Source organism: Neopsephotus bourkii, unplaced genomic scaffold (genome assembly GCF_033783945.1).
Source record: "Neopsephotus bourkii isolate Nb327-2 ecotype Australia unplaced genomic scaffold, CSIRO-AGI_Nbou_v1 NB_1060, whole genome shotgun sequence".
Classification (NCBI taxonomy): domain Eukaryota; kingdom Metazoa; phylum Chordata; class Aves; order Psittaciformes; family Psittacidae; genus Neopsephotus; species Neopsephotus bourkii.
In genome coordinates, this window is record NW_026901548.1 from 2615047 (window position 1) to 2621046 (window position 6000).

Below are 6000 nucleotides of genomic sequence, written 5' to 3' on the forward strand. Positions count from 1 at the left end.
TATCTTCTGGGTAAAATTAATACAGGAGATGCTTCAACATCTGGGATGGCATTATTATGAGCAATGATTACCCAGACATCGCCAAAAGAAAGAGAGCACAGTAGACTCTTTCTTTCCCTAACCAAAATAAGCTGCTCACCCTGAAGGAAGAAGACTATTTGCAGAACCACTGGCTTATTTGGAAATGCAAAAGAAGTAAATTCTACATGAAGAAGGAAGCAGGACTGCAGGCAGCGAAGATACCCTTTTATACATGGGGCTCTGGGCATCTGCCTGCCTTGCCTTTGAGCTCTTCATCAAAAAAGGGTGCTTAATGCAGTGCTACAGCTGTCCAGGTGTTTAATGTTCAGAGGATGAAGAGGAAACACACTGGCAGATGTGACCTGGAAAACCTTCAAAAGGGATGGTTGCTCCATCCGCTCCCTGCACCCAGAGACCACAACATTCACCCTAATGCCTGCTTTTGCCTTGCCTACAGTTTAAATAGGGTAGAGAGTAAAGCCAAAGCAGGACCTGCCTGAGTTGTTTTGTCAAAACAGTCACCCACCAGGAGGAGCTTATAAATATTTATTTGGCTTCAGAGTATTTCATTTTGTCAAGAAAGGAGGAGGGTGCTTGAGTGGGAACAAGAAGACCGGGGGCACGTTGGCCCCTGCTCCTTTCACGGGAAAAAAGCACCGATGTTTAATTTAAAAGGGCATAAATATAAGAGAAATGCCTCTTTACTTTCATGTCAGTAGCTGGCTATTAAATTACATCACAAGTGGTGCGTGTGGGACTAGGCGAGTGCATGGTTATTTCTGTCTTCTAAACCAGAGTGCAAGTCTCAGCGTAATTACTTTGGATCCAAGTGTAATTACCAACTGATCTGCAGGAACATATACAGTAGTGACATCCGTTCGAGGCAGCATGAGAGCCTGATGATAACACAGCGTCATTAACACAGCTTAGCACTTCCACACGTGGCCACAGGCCATGGTTTTTCCTCAGGAAAGGGCTCAGTGATGGAGCCTGGAGAGCTCACCAGGAGTCACCTGAGATCCAGCCCCCGGTCATCATGCCTGCGTCTGAGGGTATGTGTGAACAAATCAGTGCAGACAACAGTGAGCGTGATATCCTAATCATGGGGAATTCAGCCAGAACAGGCTTCCTTACCTCCTTGTTTTGGTGTTTATGCAACTTTTGTTTTCCAAAGCATTGAACCCCCTGAGAAGAAGGAAGGCGCTGAGTCCTGCTGCCACCCCTGGGGTCATTACCTTTTCATTCAGCTTTTCTCTGTTTTACTCTCCTTCGCTGTAACAGCATCATGCTCAGATTCTGGAGTATTTTCTCTTGAGCTCACACCTCATCTGTCTCCTTTTGGAAGACAGTGGTACAGGGATTTTCTTTTCTTTATTCTTTTCCCTTTCTTCTTTCCAAGGCCGCAAGCATCACAGTAAACAACCCATTTATTCTGATGGTCTTGAAAGCTTTCTGTACACCTCCAAGAAGGTCAGAGAAACACTTCAGAAAGCGAAAAGGAGGAAAAAAATCCTCCTTTTAGAAAATTGCCTGGTTTGCTACCACACCTTCCTAGCGACACAGCAAAGACAATGCAACCAGTGTTAGAATGTGTTAGACCACTGTTAGAAATTAAGATATATTAAAGAAAAACATGATACATTTTCTTTTCAAGTTAGTGTTTTCCAGTACCTTCAGTTGTGTCAATTTTCATAAATAGAAACAAAAAGAGGACAAAACACAGCTTGCCATAAATTTCTATAAGTAAGGGACAAAAGATTATACAAATAAGCAAGAAAATACCTCCCAGCTCCTGTGGGTAACAATATATTCGCCCATAACTCAGGTTCAGTGATGTTGAAGTGAGACTGACAGGGTAAGTAACCTCTGAAAGGAGGCTTTCCTTCTGGGGCAGTCCTGCTAAACCAGGCTTTATGCTTTGAGTGAGCTCTGTTGCATAGAGATGTCTTTTTTCCCCCTCTTAGTTTTGCTGGTTTTATCAGAGCAGCTCTGCAGATGTCAGGGAGACACATTTTGTTTTCGGTTACGCGAGCATAAATCACAACTGATCTACTGAACTCGGAGATACCAACTTTACGGTGATATCCGTGACATTAAGAGTTCAGTGCCATGGTATTATGACAGCTTAAAGCCCCTCCATAAAGGAACAAAGTCAGGCTTAGCACTGTCCTGGAAAACATTACAAAGCACGTTTGTTATTGCAAAGAAGACAGCATTTGCCTTGGCTGTGAAAAAGAAAACCAGCTCTGTAACAGCTAAGATTTCATCTCTACCATTTATCCAGTGAGATTTCCAAGCCTCTTGCACAGATACCCTGCTGCTAACATAGCAGTCAAGATCAGAGCACTTAATCAATCATTCACTGAGGACAAATACGCGTAATCTAAATTAGAACAAACTGAGGCATATTTTATATGACAGCCATACAGATCTTTTAAGAAAAAGCATTGGCAAGAAAATGGCATGAAAACAAAATTGTCTTGTGTTTATGCTTAAAGTGGTAGATTTCCTAAAAGCTTCTGTGGAACGAGGTAGCCTTGAATACACAGGGGCAAATTCTGCTCTCGCTGCATTCACTTCCACATTCCCATTAATAAACCCGAGTTGTGTTTGCCCCCTCTGGCTCTGAGGCAGAAAGCCTGCTGCAGACCTCCATGTGATGTAGAGTCCTTCTTGAAAACCTTTCATATTTTATGATCACTGCCAGTTCTCTTATGATCAGTGTTGGTTCAGGCTCTCATGAATCAAAAATCAGCTCGTGGCATGCATCTTAGAGCAACCTATTTGTCTGCAGGTAGCAAAGGAAAGTGGCACTTTGAAGAATCAAAACCTTCTGCCTTCAGAACAGAGCACAGGCTGCACAGGAGGCTGGAGCACGAGCTGGCATCTTAGACCTCCTCTTCAGGCTCAGCTCTAGGCATGCTGGGTGACCTTGTGTTCTCCCATTTTCCTCTGGCTGAGATATTATTTATCCATTATAATAAAATACAGGATGCTTCAACTGCAACTCATGGTTTAATCTATTGTGGCAACTTGCACAGGCTCCCTTGGAAAATAAGCTAGAATCAGAGGCATTAAAAGGAGTGAAAAACTAAACATCTTTAACTGAAGCCACACAACTTCCACCAGAGGCCAGGCCCTTGTTACCCTGGCTCTGCAGGAGGATATCTCCGTAGAGGAACATCCTGGAGATGGCCTTTGAGAATAGATGACAGGTACTGCACAGCACACAGTGCCCATCCATTTTGGATGCTCTTCTATAAACCCAGCAAGCAGCAGGAAGGCTCCAGCCCAGCCACGCCACCAATAGAGAACCAGTACTGCCTCCTGAAATGAGGATTTTTGCCAAAATGCTGAAGGTGTCTGTGCAAACGTCCCTTTCCCACATCCCTCTGCAGAGCGAGCTCTAAATAGCTGCTCTGACTTAGTTCTGCCTCAGCTTCCCTGGAAGGAGCAAACGCTCATACAACAGTTCACACAGCACCAGGACCTCCCATGGGGAATGGATTGAGTTTATCCCCATGTCTGGGGATTTTAAAACAAGCATTTCAGTCCCTGCATGAAAGCAGGTCTGATCCAGGGTGCAGCAGTGCTCATTTTCTCTCCTCCAGCTCTTGGATTTGCAGAGACCTGTGAGGTTTTTCAGGGGCATCTATCAAGATGTCTGATTCTTCTCCCAGCCATCATGCCAAGGTGAGGCACTGCCATCAGTGCTGTTGGCATGGGTGGGTTTGATTAAATGGGTCAGGGAGATGATGGTAGAATCAATGACCCAACATCGCTTGAATTAAAGGCAACAGTGAATACCCCAGAAACGCCTGGAAAAACAGAGTCAGGGCAATACTGAGGACTTTGGAAATCTTTATCTTGAGTGTCTAAGCAGGAATTTATATGCCTACTCACTCATTTTTGCATCCAGAGGTCAGATATGGATTTTACTAAGATCTTTAAGCAGGAGAACTGAGTTTCAGCTTCAAAGATCAGAGCTGCATGCGAAGGTTTTTTATGCTTAAGGACAATCAGAGCCTTCATTTTGGTCTAAGTCCATCTCAGTGCAGAGAGAAGCCCTTGCTCCTCTGAAGCCTTCCAGAGTCAAGCCCCAAAGTGCTGATACCTTCCTGTTAGCACAGACACGCTCTATAAAATGCAGAAATCCTGTCTTTTGTCTCCAGTAGGCGGAAGAACCCATCCCAAACCCATCTCTTTTCAAGTGCTGACTTCTTCCTTGTTTGCATCAGTTTCAGTCCGCCAGCTCTTGACAGCTCCAATCAAATGTCTGCCCAAACCTAGATGGTCCAAGCAACTGGCACAGTTGAGGCATGGTTAGAGCAGTTGCAGGGATATGGTTTGCATCACATCTGGGATTCACCACCCCGATTCATCAGGTACCATGACAGCCCAGTGGACTGGAGGTTGCATGAGTCCAAACTGACACCATCTCCCTGGGGAACAAAGAATAATCCCCATGTTCTTGTCACCTTATCGTCCTCCCTCCACGGTCTTGAAGCATTCATGCAGGATGGAAACAACTGCCAAAAGCAGAGAGGAAATGGAGTCTCTGCAGGTACCAAAAGCAGTGCTCCCACTTTTCAGTATGCATCCCATTTCCAGAAATCACTCTGAATTACATTCAAACTTAGATGCTCAGTTAATTCCCCCTCAAATCCCTGCTAAAGCACCTCAGTGCTGGGTCTTGGTTTTTTAACTTGTCAAGTACTGACTCAGTCACTTGAATGGGAGGCTGCTGTGTGAAGGTTCTCGAGGATGGACTGGAGCATCTAAATGGAGGCCTCCAAACATGAGTGTTTTTCCCTTAACCTTCCTGCACCATTGGGAATAATAATTCCTCGCGGGCTGTTGCACAGCTTGATTCATTAAGGTTTATGAAGTGCTTTTAGCTCCGGCTCTGGAAGGCTCTGCACAAGTTATTTTGGACTGCTCAGGTGTTAGGAGAGGCGCTGCAGAAGGAATACAAATAAATCAAGAAGAGAAACTGCCCCTTTCCTCCATCCACCCCCTGCCCCCCACTGTTCTCCATCACTGTTGGTGTCAAGCAGTTAATTTACAAGCCCAACGCTTTACAAAGCCCCTGGAGCACCAATTGTCCCTTTCTCATGCAACATCAGCTCCTCAAACAAGCCAGCTGAGACTCCAGGGGTCACCCTGCTCCTGCCCTTCCCAAGGCAGCCCCTATCCTAATCTGCCTGGATATTCATTTTCGGACAAGTCAGGTCCAGCATCACCCCCTTGCAGAATGGTGCTGAAAGCACTGGAATAACCCCAGGGAGGTCTGAAATGGGCCATATGCCTGGCCAGGGAGGCAACAGTCAATTGGAGACGGTGACCCAGATATCCCACTCACCCATGAAGGCAGCAACATCAGAGCCCAGTGGGGACAAGGGAATGCTCAGCCTGGCAGGACAACCCAAGAGAGAGATAGGTAAAGAAACAGGCTTGTGGCTTGGGAAGGTAAAGGCAATGGATCTCACATGGCTTTCTTTCCTCCCTCCCTCGCTCCATCTCCCTCCCCTCCTCCAGTCTGTTGCACGGGAGCTGTCGGCCGTGCTGTTCCAGTTCAGGAGCTCCTGCAACAGAAAAGATCAGCTGTTGGAGAACCCATGGAAAGCCCTGGGGGAGAGCCATGGCCGCAAGGTAATCAGCAGGCAAAGTTATTACCATTATGCTGCTAATTAATTCCCAGCTCATTACGTTTCCTGTGGCTAATTTGTACTCGCCGCTGATTTGATTAAACTCATCTCTATGCTAATAAATGTGTTTTCCATTTGTTTTAGCGACTGGAGGAAGAGAGCCCGGTATTTACATATTTTGACGTTTATCAAATGAAACGCGGCGCCTGAATTAATTCTGCTCTGATTTATAAGGGAAGGGGGGGAAGGGGAGCAAGGGGATGCTGAGGGTCAGACATACATTACATGTGAGTAGTGGGGTGCAGTAGGAGCAGGGGCTGTGTGGAGGGGT

General features: G+C 45.9%; 1 protein-coding gene across 1 annotated transcript in view; it reads left to right on the forward strand.

The window, feature by feature from the left end:
• The window catches only part of YTHDF1 (YTH N6-methyladenosine RNA binding protein F1), a 218641-nt gene extending 212849 nt beyond the window's left edge, over positions 1 to 5792 (forward strand). Inside the window, exon 11 of the transcript XR_009726685.1 lies at positions 5560 to 5792. The gene's annotated coding sequence lies outside the window, so the exon portion shown is untranslated. The remainder of the gene's footprint in view (positions 1 to 5559) is intronic.
• The last annotated feature ends 208 nt before the right edge of the window (positions 5793 to 6000 follow it).